A 15,858-nucleotide genomic window follows, 5' to 3' on the forward strand; every position below is an offset into this window, starting at 1 on the left:
CTCCGTGCCACACTGGCTGCCCTGCTGCCCGGTGCACTCCAGATTCCGGTGAATAAAGGCACCACTGGTCCTGGAGATGTTGTGGCTGAGGTGCTAGTTTGGGACCTGGAGAGTCGGGCCCTAGGAGACTGACGGGGTGGGGGAGGTGAGGGAAAGAGGTCAAGGGTGGACAGGAAAAGTTTCTTGGGAACACTGGGACGGGTAGCTGGAGGGGGTTTGGGAGTGGAGGAAGAGGTTGTGGTTGTAGGAGGTGTTTGTTTGGTGACTTTGGGTGAAGATGCATGTGCTGTAGGCTGTCGTGAGGTGGATGGCTATTGGGTGGGTGTGTGGCTGCATTTGTGTATCTTGGGAGGTGGCGTCACAGACACACTGGGAGAGGACACAGGGGACGTGTGAATGGCAGTCGGGGTGGTGACTGCACGTGAGCGGGTGTGGTGGTGTGTGTGCTGGTGATGGAAGTAGTGGTTGTAGATGTAGTGCATGCAGGTGTGAGTGGAGATGAGACTGGGAGGGAGGAGGGAGACGAGGAGGAGGGGGACGAGGGGGACACAGTGGAGGCAGTGGATGTTGGTGTGTCTGCATGTGTCTGATGCTTGTGTGAGTGCCTGTGGGATGTGTGGTGCTTATGTTTGCCTGAGCTTCCCTTGTGTGTTGACGTGTGTGCATGCTGGTCTGAAGGTGTGCTTGGGATAGGCTGAGGTAGAGGGGATTGGGTCTGGGTGGAGGAAGTTGGGGGGGGGAGGCTAGAGACAAGGACAATAGATGCCATCAGTGCTGAGGCCAGAGTCTGAAAAGCTCGCTGAAGGGCCGCCTGACCAGAATGAATGCCCTCCAGGAATGCATTGGTTTGTTGCAACTGCCTCTCTACACCCTGGATGGCACTCAAAATGGTAGACTGCCCAACAGTAAGAAACCTGAGGAGGTCAATGGCCTCCTCACTGAGGGCAGCAGGGGTGACTGGGGCAGGGCCTGAGGTGCCTGGGGCGAAGGTGATGTCCACCCTCCTGGGTGAGCGGGCATGGGGCAAAGGCTGAGGGGCTGCTGGGAGGGCGGTGCTGGTGGTGGGGTGGCGGCTGTACATGTAGATGCAGGGGGCACAGATATGGCCGCCACCACAAGGGAGCTCCCATCAGAGGACGAGTCCGTATCACTGGTGTCAGCTTCTGTCCCCGCCGTGGAGCTCGCCTCGCCCTCCGTCCCACTGGTGAATTCCAAGTCTGTAGTGTCGCCCTCCAGGGCCATGTGTGATGCAGCTCCCTCCTGATCCGGAGCCACTGCTCCTCCGCCTGATGATGCTAATGCACACAAGAACAGGGAGACCACAAATAGGGGGGGGAGAGAAGAAAGACATGTTGAGGGCATGCATTTCCGCTACCGTTGGCGGACAGACACAGAAGCCCCCTGCACTACGATGCGCACTTGGGGTCCACTGTTCAATCCCTGGGACATGGCCTACAAGGCTATGGCCGACATCTGCACACATGGATGACACAGGTGCCTGAGTAGGTGTACCTGGCACTGTACACAGGTGGGGTGCCACAGGGTCTGCCAGAACAAGGGGACCTAACTAGCACCCTCACACTGGCCTAGGGAAACCCACAGCCCACCTCCCCCACCCAGACACCTCCACTGCGCGCAAAATCAGCAGAATGAGAGTGTACTCACCCCCTTGTGGCTGCTGTGATGCCCTCAAGCGCCCATCCAACTCTGAGTACGCCACTGCCAGGATCCTGAACATCAGGGGGGTTATGGTGCGACGGGCACCCCTCCCACATTGGGAGGCTATCCCCAGCTGGGCCTCCGCCGTCTTCTTGCTCCAGCGGCGAATGTCCTCCCATCTCTTACGGAAGTGGGTGCTCCATCTGTGGTAGACCCGAAGGGTGCGGATGTCCTTGGTGATGGTACGCCAAATATCCTTTTTCTGGTGGGTGCTGACCTACATGAATTGTACAGGGGAAAAAGAAAACTTATTACCAACTGCACCATCACAGTCATTGGCCCACATCCCTACTCTTGCCATGTGGCAAATGCACTCACCGTTGTTTCATGCACGCCTCAATCTCCCCCCCATCTTTCATCCACCCCACTCCACACAGGCATAGCCCATACAGCATGCTCCCAGTGTACTTACCTGTTTGTCTGAAGGACAGTAGAGTAGCGTGTAATGGGGAGGACCCCATCCACGAGTTTCTCCAACTCCTCCGATATGAAGGCAGGGGCCCTTTCTCCAGACGCACGAGCCATTGTCTCTTCCAGACCGAGGTCACAGCAGCACTTGCAGTGTAGGTCCTCTCCTGTCAAAGATCAGGTATCGAGTGATTGAACAGATAGAAAATGGCGGTCACGTCCGCGGCAGTGCGTACCGTCACCGCCGGCGTACATCGTCATTGGCTCCTGGGACCCATAGGGTCCAATGTTAACCAATGCAGCATTGCGCCGCGGCCTACCGCGACGGTGTACAACGTCAGCGCAGTTACCTCACATCCCATTGTCCCACTTTACAGGTCAGGTAGCCGCCATTTCAGGGGCACACATGGCTTAATTTTTAACTGCGTCACACATACCTAGGCCTTGCCTCACACAGGCCAAATTTCGGATTATGATTCGTGTTCTGTGGAAGCTGTGGGTACGTACCTCTGAGTTGGTTGACTCAATGCTCGCTGTTGTCCTTCATAATCACCGTCCGCTGGCACATGTGAGGAGATGGCGGCATCCTCCGGTGTACAGACCACTGGTGGACCTGTCGACAATGGAGGAAAGACATGTGATCATCACCTACAGGCTTGATTGTGCGGCAATCCTGGAACTGTGTGCCCAGTTGGAGCCAGACCTGATGTCAGCTATCCGCCATCCCACAGGAATCCCCCCTCTAGTGCAGGTGCTGTCAGGACTCCATTTCCTTGCAAGTGGGTCATTTCAAACAACAGTGGCCATAGCATCAGGGATGTCCCAGCCTATGTTTTCCAACGTATTGTCCAGAGTGTTGTCTGCCCTGCTGAAAAACATGCGGAGCTACATCCTTTTCCCACAGGTGGAGGATTTTCCTACAGTGAAAGGTGACTTCTATGCCCTGGGACAAATCCCCAACATCATAGTGCCATTGATGGGACACATGTGGCTTTGGTACCCCCCGCAGGAGTGAACAGGTGCACAGAAACCGGAAGAGTTATCATTCCAAGAATGTGCAAATGGTGTGTTTGGCAGATCAGTACATCTCCCATGCGAATGCCAAATTCCCTGGCTCAGTGCATGATGCTTACATCCTGCGGAATAGCAACATCCCTTATGTGATGGGTCAACTCCAGAGGCACCGTGTGTGGCTATTAGGTGAGCACCTGAAAGCAAGTCAGTGGGAATGGTTGTCTGGGTCTGGGGATATCCCTACAGGTTAGTGTGTGTCTAACAGTTGCCCTCGCCATGGCAAGGTGACTCTGGTTACCCAACCTGTCATGGCTACTGACCCCAGTGAGGAATCCCAGGACAAGGGCAGAGGAAAGCTACAATGAGGCCCATGGGCAGACTCGGAGGATTATAGAGCGGACCTTCGGCCTCCTGAAGGCGAGGTTCAGGTGCCTCCATATGACAGGTGGATCCCTATTCTACTCACCAAAGAAGGTGTGCCAGATCATCATGGCCTGATGTATGCTTCACAACTTAGCTTTGCGATGACAGGTGCCTTTTCTGCAGGAGGATGGTCTAGATGGTGGTGTTGTGGCAGCTGTGGAGCCTGTGGACAGTGAAGACGAGGAAGCAGAAGAAGAGGACATCGACAACAGGAACTCTGTGATCCTGCAATACTTCCAGTGAGACACAGGTAAGAATACAAACCTGCCTACTACATGTACTTTAACACTACTACCTCTCTACTGTCTGTCGTTTTCAGCCAGTGTATGGTCACTGAGTTGTCACTTTCCCTTACGATTTCACAGATGTGGGTCCCACTGTGTGACATCTGCTTTATTTCCTCATGGACTACTGTAGAGCTGTGTGACATAGGTATGTTGACATTACAATTGAAAGAGCATTTTGTCACTGTAATTGCTAATACACTATTTTGAAATCACAGACAGACTCCAGATTGTTTTGTGCTTTCAGGGTGTTTATTTCAGTGCTCAATATTGGAGGGGATTGTAAAATGGTGAGGGGTGATGGTGGAGGAATGTCCACGGCAGAGTCCAGTCTGTTAGTCTCACAGGTGCATTGCCCAAATGGGCATGGGAAGTGGAGCTGGGTCAGTTTGAGGATGTACAGGGTGACAAGGTGGGACAGAAAGATGACATTCAGGGTGGTCTCATTTTTTGGTGGGGTCTTGGTATCGTTCTCTGTCTTTGTCCTGGATCTCAGGGACCGTTTGCGGGGTGGTTCTCCCTCTGCAGGTTGTGGGGTGCTGGTGTGGTGGTCCTGTGGCGGTGCCTCCTTTCCTTTAGCACCGGCGGAGGTGGTGGGCAGTTCATCGTCCAGGCTAGAGTCAGGGGCCCTTTGTTGAGCCACAGTGTCCCTCCTGGTGTTGAGGACTTCCTTCAGCACCCCTACGATGGTGCCCAGGGTGGAATCGATGGATCTGAGTTCCTCCCTGAAGCCCAAATACTGTTCCACCGGCAGGCGCTGGGTCTCCTGAAACTCAGCCAGTACGGTTGCCATCGTCTCCTGGGAATGATGGTAGGCTCCCATGATGTTGGAGAGGGCATCGTGGAGAGTGGGTTCCCTTGGCCTGTCCTCCCCCTGTTGCACAGCAGCCCTACCAGTTCCCCTGTGTTCCTGTGCCTCCGTCCCCTGGACCGTGTGCCCACTGCCACTGCCCCCAGGTCCCTGTTGTTGTTGGGGTGGTGGGTTAGCCTGGGTTCCCTGTAGTGGTGGACACACTTCTGCTTGACGTGTCCTGGGGACAGAGGTATGGGCCCGCTGGGTGGGTGCTGTGCTGGTGTTTCCAGAGGGGGGAAGCTCTATGGTGGCCTGTGACTGTGTCAGGGGAACCGACTGTCCAGAGGTCCCAGACGGGCCTGGCTGGTCATCTAGATCCAGTTGGACAGAGCTGCTGTCATCACTGTGGGCCTCTTCTGTTGGTGGTGTGGACATGTGTGGACCCTCCTGTCCGGTTATGTTGGGTAGAGGTCCTGCAGGGGCATAAAAGGATTTTTATTACATCTGTGTGTGCCATGGTGTGCAATGGGTGGGTGACCCTCTACCCCAGTGCTTGCATTCCTGTGTGGGTCCTTATGTGATGGTGGTTTAGGGGTATGTGGGGGTAGGTGCAGTGGCCATGCTTTGGTGATGGGTATCCATGCTTTGTTGTTGCATGCAGGGCTTGGTGTTAGGACGTGTGGTTTGTGATGTTGGGACATTTGTGAGGAGTTAGAGTGATGGCGTGAGGGTGAGGGTGGGGGTATGTGATAGCATGCAAGTAGGGTGGGGGATGTAATAGTAAAGATTTGACTTACCAGAGTCCATTCCTCCATCTACTCCTGCGAGGCCCTCAGGATGCAGAATCGCCAAGACTTGCTCCTCCCATGTTGTTAGTTGTGGGGGAGGAGGTGGGGGTCCGCCGCCAGTCCTCTGTACGGCGATGTGGTGTCTTGAGACCACGGAACGCACCTTCCCCCGTAGGTCGTTCCACCTCTTCCTGATGTCCTCCCTATTTCTTGGGTGCTGTCCCACTGCGTTGACCCTGTCCGCTATTCTTTGCCATAGCTCCATCTTCCTAGCTATGGAGGTGTGCTGCACCTGTGATCCGAATAGCTGTGGCTCTACCCGGACGATTTCCTCCACCATGACCCTGAGCTCCTCCTCAGAGAACCTGGGGTGTCTTTGCCGTGCCATGGGGTGGTGTGGGTGATGTGTGGGGTGGTGTGTGTATTGATAAGTGGGGTGATATTTAGTGGTGTGTTGTGTGAGTTGCGTGGAAGTTATGTGGGTGATGGTATTGTGTGCCTGTGGATGCTTGGTAGTTGTTTGTAGTGTCTCTCTCTGGCCTTCTCTCGCTAATTTTGTCGTAGGGGTTTGTGGGTGATGTGGGTGTGTGTTTTATATTGTAATGGTGTGTGGGAGTGGTGTGTGTATGTGTATCAGGTGTGTTTTGGGGCTACCTAGCGGCTACCTTAGGGGTGCCTCACATGTGAGAAAAGGGAAGGTTTGGGCCTGGCAAGTGGGTACACTTGCCAAGTCGAATTTACAGTTAAAACTGTACAACACAGACACTGCAGTGGCAGGTCTGAGACATGATTACAAAGCTACTCATGTGGGTGGCTCAACCAGTGCTGCAGGCCCACTAGTAGCATTGGATTTACAGGCCCTGGCACCTCTAGTGCACTTTACTAGAGACTTACTAGTAAACAAAATATTCCAATCATGGATAAGCCAATTACATACACATTTTGTAAAGGAGCACTTGCACTTTAGCACTGGTTAACAGCGGTAAAGTGCCCAGAGTAACAAAAACAGCAAAATCAGAGTCCAGCACACATCAAAAACCTGGGGAACAGAGGCAAAAAGTTAAGGATGAAGGATGACCACGCCAAGGATGAAAAGTCTAACACGTGTCCCCCCCAGTTGAAAATGGGGAGCAACTACCCAGCCTCATGTGAGTTCTCATCACTAAGGCAGAAGAACCTGGACAGACCATCAGCATTGGCGTGCTCTGTACCAGGACGGTGTTCCACAGTAAAGTCCATCCCCTGTAGGGAAATGGACCACCTCAACAGTTTTGGATTCTCCCCCTCATCTGCATTAATCATCTGAGGGGCCTGTGGTCGGTCTGAACTCGGAAGTGAGTCCCAAACAAGTAGGGTCTTAGCTTCTTCAGTGCCCAGATCACAGCAAACGCTTCACGTTGTAGGGCACTCCACCTACGTTCCCTGGGTAGTAACCTCCTGCTAATGAAGGCTACGGGTTGATCTAGGCCCTCTCCATTAAGCTGTGAGTGTACTGCTCCAATACCATGCCCTGAGGCATCTGTTTGCACAACACACTCTTTGGAGTAGTCAGGCAAGCCCCTATCCAGATCACTTTCCTGGTTTGCTTCTTGGAAGTCAACTCAGTTAAGGGGGTAACAATGGTACCATATCCCCTAACAAACCTCCTATAATATGCTGTGAGACCTAAAAAGGCTCTCACTTCAGTCTGGGTCTTGGGAGGCTCCCAAGCCAGAATTGTATCAATCTTAGGCTGTAGGGGTGCCACCTGGCCACTCCCCACCTGGTGTCCTAAGTACACCACAGAACACAGCCCTATTTGGCACTTGCTCATCTTAATAGTGAGGCCTGCCTTCTGCAGGGCCTCTAACACTCTCCAGAGGTGTTGCAGGTGTTCTTCCCATGTGGAACTAAACATAGCAGTTTCATCCAGGTAGGCGGCACTGAACTCATCCAGTCCGGCCAGCACCTGGTTGACCAACCTCTGAAAGGTGGCAGGGGCATTCTTCATCCCAAATGGCATCACTTTAAATTGAAAGTGTCCATCTGGTGTAAAAAATGCTGACCTCTCCTTTGCCCCCTCAGTTAAGACAATCTGCCAGTACCCAGATGTTCAATCGAATGTACTGAGGTACTTGGCAGCTCCCAACCGATCAATGAGCTTATCAGCTCGGGGAATGGGGTGTGCGTCAGTCTTGCTGACCGCATTGAGTCCCCAGTAGTCCATACAGAACCTGAGTTTCCATACAAAACCTGAGTTCTGGAGTGGCACCTGTGCGGCAGCTTTGGGGACTAATACCACTGGGCTGGCCCAATTACTGCTGGAGTGCTCAATAACCCCTAGGGTAAGCATTTTGGATACCTTCTCCTTAATGCATGCCCTGACCCTGTCAGTCACCCTGTAAACTTTCAGTTTAATAGGTGTACTGTCCCCAGTGTCCACATCATGGGAGCACAAGTGTGTGACTCCTGGGATCAGGGAAAACAGTGAGGAAAACTGGCCCAACACATGGCGACAGTCACCTTGCTGCTCCTCAGTCAGGGAGGGAGAGAGGATCACTCCCTCCACTGACCCATCTTCTTCTCCTGTAGACAGAAGGTCAGGAAGAGGCTCGCTCTCCTCCTCAACCCCATCATCCGTCGCAAGGAGCATTAACAGCTCAGTCCACTCAAAGTGTGGCTTGAGGCGGTTGGAGACCGCAAGTCCACCAGGTAGGTGACTTCACTCTTGCGCTCCACCACCTCAAATGGCCCAGTCCACTTATCTTGGAGCACCCTAGGCTCCACTGGCACCATCAACCACACTTTCTGACCAGGTTGAAACTCGACCAGAGTGGCATTCCGGTTGTACCACCGTTTCCGATCCTCCTGGCTTGCTTCTAGGTTCTCCTGAGCGAGACTCCTGAAGCAGGCAGTCTGGTTTCTTGAAGCAAGCATGTAGCTAAATGCATCCTAGGGTGGTTTACTAGGAGCTTTCTCAAAAGCTTCCTTCACCAGCCTCAAAGGTCACCTCACAGGGTGGCCATAGATGAGCTCAAAGGGGCTAAAGCCGAGTCCCTTTTGAGGCACCTCCCTGTAAGCGAACAGAAGGCATGGCAAGAGGACGTCCCACTTCTGCCTCAGGGCCTCTGGCTGGCCCATAATCATGCCTTTCAAGGTGCGGTTGAATCTCTCAACCAGACCATTACTTTGGGGGTGGTATGTGGTGGTGAACTTGTAGGTTATCCCACACTCCTTCCACAGAGACTTCATTTACGTAGATATGAAGTTGGTACCCCTATTAGATACCACTTCCTTGGGGAACCCGATGCGGGTAAAAACTCCCATCAAGGCACGGCCTACCACAGGGGCAGTGACGGTCCTTAGAGGAATGGCTTCTGGATACCGGGTGGCATGGTCCACCAAGACCAGGATGAACCTGCTGCCTATGGCTGTCTTGGGATCCAAAGGCCCCACAATGTCAATACCAACCCTTTCAAAGGGGGTACTAACTACAGGAAAAGGTTGGAGGGGCGCCTTACATTTTCCCCCACTCTTGCCACTTGCCTGACAAGTTTGGCAAGACCTAAGTATGTATCAGAGTGGTTTCCCATTCTGGGCCACTGAAAGTGGGTGACAAGCCTGTCAAACGTCTTGCCCTGCCCCATGTGTCCAGCTAAAGGCACATCATGAGCCAGACCCAGTAGGAAGGCCCTAAAGCACTCGGGTACCACCAGCACACGGGCTGACCCAGTCTCAGGAACCTTAGGCTCGCTATACAGGAGGCCATCCTCCCGGTAGATTAGGTGTGATCCTGGCTCCTCGCCAGTCGCCTGCACTGCAGCCTGCTGCCGCAGCCCCTCTAGAGTAGGGCATACCTTCTGTGCTTCACAGAATGCCTCTCTGGTGGGCCCCCCTTCCTGCTGCCACTGCAACAGCTCAGGGACCTCCCCCAGCTCAGCCACCGGTTCCCCTGTAGGCTCCGGGGCGTCACCCTCAGGCTCCTCCTCCTCCCGGGCCGTGGGAACCTTGAGGGCCGGTTTCCCACGCCCCCTGCTCTTCCTCTTCTTGGAGGTTCCCTGGGCCACTGTTTCAGGCTCCAGGGGACCTTGATCACCCTGGCGGGCTGCCATTGACCGGGTGGATACGGATACCCACCCAGGCAGACCCAACATCTCCAAGTGAGACCTGTGTTCCACCTCCTTCCAAGGGGAATCCTCCAGGTCATTGCCTAGCAAACAATCAACAGGCATGGTTGGACTCACAGGTACTTTCAAGGAACCTGAGACAGGTGCTCTGAGTTGTCCACTGCAACTACTTGGTGAAGTACCCAGGGATCTATCTGCTCTTCAGACACCAGCTGACTCCTCACTGTAGTCACACTGGCTCCTGTGTCTCTCAGAGCCTCCACCCTCAGTCCATTGATGGTCACCCACTGCCTGTACTTCTTAGTGTTTTCAGGCACTAGAGTTCTCTGGACCATCTCACTGTCCCCTAGTGAGACAAGGGTCATTTCAGCTGGTTCCCACCCACCTGAAACCAACTCCTCCCCAAGTGCTACACTGGCCAAAACCCTGGGACAGCGCACCAGTGGGTGCCGGTATACTTTTGGGGCATTTGGGGACCCCTCTCACATGACCCACCTGGTCACATGCATAGCACTTACGTGGGGGACCACCTGCCACTGGCTTCCCTTTGGAGAACCATGGCTTCTTCTCACTGGGGGTTGGGAATCCTTACACTGGGAATCAGTTTGGGGCCCTTTAGAGAACTCCCCCTGTTTACCATTACCCCCCTTTCTTCTGAGAGGGACCCTGCCCACTCTTGGGATGGTCTCCCCCATACCTATTTTGGACCCTGGTGCTCTCCCAGCGGTCCACTTCCTGCGCAAGCTTCCTAGGATCAGTCAGCTTGCTGTCAATTAGGTGCTGGTGCAGCTCTGGAAAACATGAACTGTACAAGTGCTCCCAAGCAATCAGATTGTAAAGCCCCTCATACGTAGTTACCTTACTGCCCTTCACCCAACCATCCAGTGACCTGGAAAAAAAGAATCAACACATTCCAACCATGTTTGGGAATCATTTTTCTTGTAGGATCTAAACGTATCCTTATTCTGCTCAGGGGTGAGACCATACCTTGTGAGTAGGGCATCCTTCATGATAGTGTAGGTGAGATTCTGAGCATCCCCTAAGGCTGTCAGTGTATCCCTCCCCTGTACTTCAAAGTGCTTCCACAGACCCGCCCCCCAATGAGCTTCAGGGACCAGATTCATGTGGAGAGCAGACTCATACCCCTTGAACCACAAGTATATATCATCCTCCCTCTTGTAATCCTTCACAAGATCCTTTGGTATGTGTACTCTTCTTTCAGGCTACACTGTAGTAATGCTGCCACCATCTCTACTAGACTGGCTCCTCTGATTTAACTCCTTTAAGTTAAGCTCATGAGCCAGCTGCATCTTCTTTTCCTCAAGGGCTACCCTCTTCTCCTCCCTCTCTCTCTCCCTTTCCCACTCTATCTTTAGACTGAGGTACTCCCTCTCGGCCTGTCTGTCCTGTAACTCTTCACGAGTCAGACCCTTGGAGGACACACTGCTACCTGCCCTAGAGACTCTCTCCCTGGGTATGACAGGTCCACCCACTATACCATTGTGAATGGATTGCTCCTCTCCCTACTCATTCTCCTCATCCTCTGTGTGCTCCTCAGCTTCTGTGGCTGTCACCCAGGCCCTCAGCGCCTTTTGCAGCTCCTCCTTCTTGGATGAGCTCTTAATGGGACAGTCAAAACATTTACAAAACTGCTTCAATTGAGCCTTTGTATAGCTCTCTAATTTCTCTAGGTCAAAAGCAGCTTCAACTGATGCATCTCCAGATTGAGACATGATGAGAGGTTTAAGTGCAAAGTTCTAAAGGCAGAAAAACAAGTTCCCAAATGAAGTTCAAGAAAAGTCAATCAAGGGATCAGCAAAAATGGAAGTAGAACAAAAACAGTCCGAAAGAGAAAAAGCAAAAATCACAAGACAAGTAGTATGTGGTCACGTAGTGGTCTGCACTCAAAATAGTAGTGTACACTTAATCACTGTATGTCAAGTACAAATACAAGTCCAAATCCCAACCGCTGATCACCAATTTTAGAAATGGGGTCTTTGGTTGACAGTCAGGTTACCCACTGTTCAAGCAAGGACCCTCACTCTAGTCAGGGTAAAAGAGATTCACCCTAAGCTAACCCCTGCTTGCCCCCTTGGCAGCTTGGCAGAGCAGTAGGCTTAACTTCAGAGTGCTAGGTGTAAAGTATTTGTACCAACACACATAGGCCCTCATTCTGACCTTGGCGGTCTTTTCGCAAGACCGCTGAGTTACCGCCGCGGTGAAGACCGCCGACCGCGGCGGTGTGCCGCTGTGCGCATTCTGACCGCTGGGAGCGTTCCGCCGGAAAACCGCCAGCAGCCACACTGGCGGTCGGCGGGAAAGTGGAGACTGGTCAACCTCCACCGCCACGCCAGCAGAACACCGCCCACAGAATTACGACCCACATTTCTGTGTGGCGGTCTTCTGTTGGCGGTCTTCTGTTGGCGGTCACGTCCCTATGGCTCCCGTCGCCTCCCGGAGGACCAACGCACAAGGTAAGTTGATCGTCCGTGAGGGGAGGGGGTGGGGGGGTGTTGTGTGATGTGGGCGTGCATGGGGGTGTGCGTGTGAGTGTGTAGAGGGAGTGTGTGAGTGCGTGTATGCGGGCGGGGGGTGCTGCTGTGTCTATGGGTAATGTGTGCTGTTCGGCAGGTGCGCATGTCGGCATGTATGTGTGCGGGTATGTGTCCCCGTTGTGTATGTGTGTGTAGGGGGTGTGTATATGTGCATGTTGGGGGTGTGTGCATGTCGGGGTACATGTATGTGCATGTCGGGGTGGGGGTGGGGAGGGGGTTCGTACCACCTCTGGGGGGTGGCAGGGGGGTGGAGGGTGTGGGGGGAGGACTCGGGTGGGTAGTGGGGGGTGGGGGAGACCCCTATCAGTGCCAGGGAAGGAATTCCCTGGCCCCGATAGTGCTTACCGCCATGGTTCGCACGGCGGTTCCCGCCCGCAAGAAACCGCGGCGGTAGGCAGGGTCATAATACCCTTGGCGGTCTTGGGACGACCGCCGGGCCGGAGTGCGCAAACTCCAGCCCCGCGGTCATGACCGCCGTGGCGGTCGGAGTGGAGAAGTAGCGGTCGGTCGCGGCGGGGACCGCCGCGGTCAGAATGCCATTTTTAATACCGCCGGTCTGTTCGCGGTCCGACCGCCGTCTCTCCGCCGACCGCCAGGGTCAGAATGAGGGCCATAGTAACTTAATGAAAACACTTCAAAATGACACAACGCCAGTTTAGAAAAATAGGAAATATTAATCTAAACAAAACAAGACCAAAACGACAGAAATCCGACATAGACAAGTCAAGTTATGAATTTGTAAAGATGAAACTCAAAAATAGTGTTTAGAAACACAAAATGCTGCGATGAGGTGTTTACACGGCGTCGTGACAGAGTCGTTCCCAACAATCCGACACCAGCGGTGCCGGACACGGAGTCGCGTAGGCCCCCAAGTACAGTACCTCTGGTGAAGAGTGAAAACAAGTCGATGAGCGAAGTCGGAGATAGCGGCGTCTGTGCGAAACGTTGAATCCGCGCACTTCGAGTGGCAGCCGTCATGACGTGTTGGGGCGATTTCCACGGAGTCGCGGACTTCAGCGGGGCTGCAGCGGCATCGGGCCTGCGAAGGTCGCCGCGTTCCAGTGAAGATCAAGGAGCCGTTGCATGTGGCGTCACCGGATTCAGCATCGGCGGCGGTCCGAAGTCATCCGAAGTCGATTTCCTTGAATTTCCACCAGCTTTCCTTTCCAGGGCCCAAGGACTGGATAGGGCACCACTTGTCAAAGCAGGAGTCTCTCCAGGGACTCCAGGTGCTGGCAGAGAGAAGTCTTTGCTGTCCCTGAGACTTCAAACAACAGGAGGCAAGCTCTAAATCAAGCCCTTGGAGATTTCTTCACAAGATGGAAGGCACACAAAGTCAAGTCTTTGCCCTCTAACTCTGGCAGAAGCAGCAACTGTAGGATAGCTCCACAAAGCACAGTCACAGGCAGGGCAGCACTTCTCCTCAGCTGTTCAGCTCTTCTCCAGGCAGAGGTTCCTCTTGATGTCCAGAAGTGATCTAAAGTCTGTGGTTTTGGGTGCCCTTCTTATACCCAATTTCTCCTTTGAAGTAGGCCTATTTTAAAGTAAAGTCTCTTTTGAATGTAAAATCCTGCCTTGCCCAGGCCAGGCCCCAGACACTCTCCAGGGGGTCGGAGACTGCATTGTGTGAGGACAGTCACAGCCCTTTCAGGTGTAAGTGACCACTACTCCCCTCCCTCCTAACACAGATGGCTCATCAGGAAATGCAGACTACACCCCAGCTCATTTTGTGTCGCTGTCTAGTGTGAGGTGCAACCAGCCCAACTGTCAAACTGACCCAGACAGGGAATCCACAAACAGGCAGAGTCACAGAAATGGTATAAGCAAGAAAATGCTCACTTTCTAAAAGTGGCATTTTCAAATGCACAATCTTAAAATCAACTTTACTAAAAGATGCATTTTTAAATTGTGAGCTCAGAGACCCCAAACTCCTCATGTCCATCCGCTCCCAAAGGGAATCTACACTTTAATCAGATTTAAAGGTAGCCCCCATGTTAACCTATGAGAGCGACAGTGCTTGCCACAGTGAAAAATGAATTTAGCAATATTTCACTGTCAGGACATATAAAACACATTACTATATGTCCTACCTTAACCATACACTGCACCCTGCCCTTGGGGCAACCTAGGGCCTACCTTAGGGGTGCCTTACATGTAAGAAAAGGGAAGGTTTGGGCCTGGCAAGTGGGTACACATGCCACGTCAAATTTACCGTTAAAAGTGCACACTCAGACACTGCAGAGGCAGGTCTGAGACATGATTACAGAGCTACTCATGTGGGTGGCACAACTAGTGCTGCAGGCCCACTAGTAGCATTTGATTTACAGGCCCTGGCACCCCTAGTGCACTTTACTAGGGACTTACTAGTAAACCAAATATGCCAATCATGGATAAGACAATTACATACACATTTTGTAAAGGAGCACTTGCACTTTAGCACTGGTTAACAGCGGTAAAGTGCCCAGAGTAACAAAAACAGCAAAATCAGAGTCCAGCACACATCAACAACCTGGGGAACAGAGGCAAAAAGTTAAGGGAGACCACACCAAGGATGAAAAGTCTAACAGGGCTCTATGGAGTACAGTGGCCAATGGGGATCAGCCATTTTCCATCACATTCCTCACTTGTTTCCTGACCTTCAACCGAGTCTACGGCAGGCAGAGCACCCACTGTCAGAAATGGTGGGAGGACCTGAGACGCTGGGCACGAAAGACCACAGAGACTCAGCTGGGGATGGCCTCCCAATGAGGAAGGGGTGCCTGTCGGAACCTGACCACCCTGATGGTCCTCATTCTGGCAGTGGCCTACCCAGAGCTAGATGGGTGCTTGAGGGCATCACAGCAGCAACAAGGGGGTGAGTATAGTGAGCATTACAACTATAATTGGTAGGTGGCATGGGATCTGGGTGGTTGGTGTGAGTTAGTGGGTGACCCTTAATGTCAGCACAGACATTGCAGCGTGATCCAGCTCAAGGGTAATAGGTGTTTGGCAAATACAGGTAACTTAGCTTGTTAGCATTCCATGTCAGTCAGGGCTTTGTGGGTCCCACGAGGGGTGCAGTTGGCAGTGTGTGGCCCTCATCTTCCCATGGCATCTAGCCAAATCACTGGCAGTGTAATGCATAGTGCTCAATCCTGATCCCTGTGTGTGCCAGTGCTGTGTATGCCAACTGTGGTGTTGGTGCAGTAATTGACCCTGTGTTTCCTTTCTCTCTCTCCCCCCTTTTTTCTTCTCTCATCCTGTCCATGTGTGCATTAGCATCATCTAGTGGAGGAGCCGGGGCACCAGCGACAAAGGGAGCGGGATCCCACAGGACCCTGGAGGCAGAGTCCATGGCGGAGACAGAAGACGACAACACAGACACCTCCTCCGATGGAAGCTCCCTGGTGGTGGCGGACACCTCTGTGACCACCCCAGCTGCAGGTACAGCTGTCACCCCCTGTACCAGCACCGCCCTCCCAGTAGCCCCTCAGCGAGTTGCCCATGCCTGCTCACCCAGGAGGGTGGGCATCTCCTTCGCCCAAGGCACCTCAGGCCCTGTCCCAGTGAGCCCTGCTGTCCTGAGTGAGGAGGCTATGGACCTCCTGAGATCCATCTCTGTAGGGCAGTCAACCATTGGGAATGCCATCCAGGGGCTCGCATCCCAGATGTAGCAATGCATTCCTGGAGGGCAGCCACAGTGGATTGGCGGGCCAACAGAGATCGATTCAGATTCTGGCCTTCTCTCTGATGGCAGCCATTGTCCCTGTTCCTACCGCCCTCGCCAAT

This window comes from Pleurodeles waltl, chromosome 2_2, assembly GCF_031143425.1.
Source record: "Pleurodeles waltl isolate 20211129_DDA chromosome 2_2, aPleWal1.hap1.20221129, whole genome shotgun sequence".
Taxonomy (NCBI): Eukaryota; Metazoa; Chordata; class Amphibia; order Caudata; family Salamandridae; genus Pleurodeles; species Pleurodeles waltl.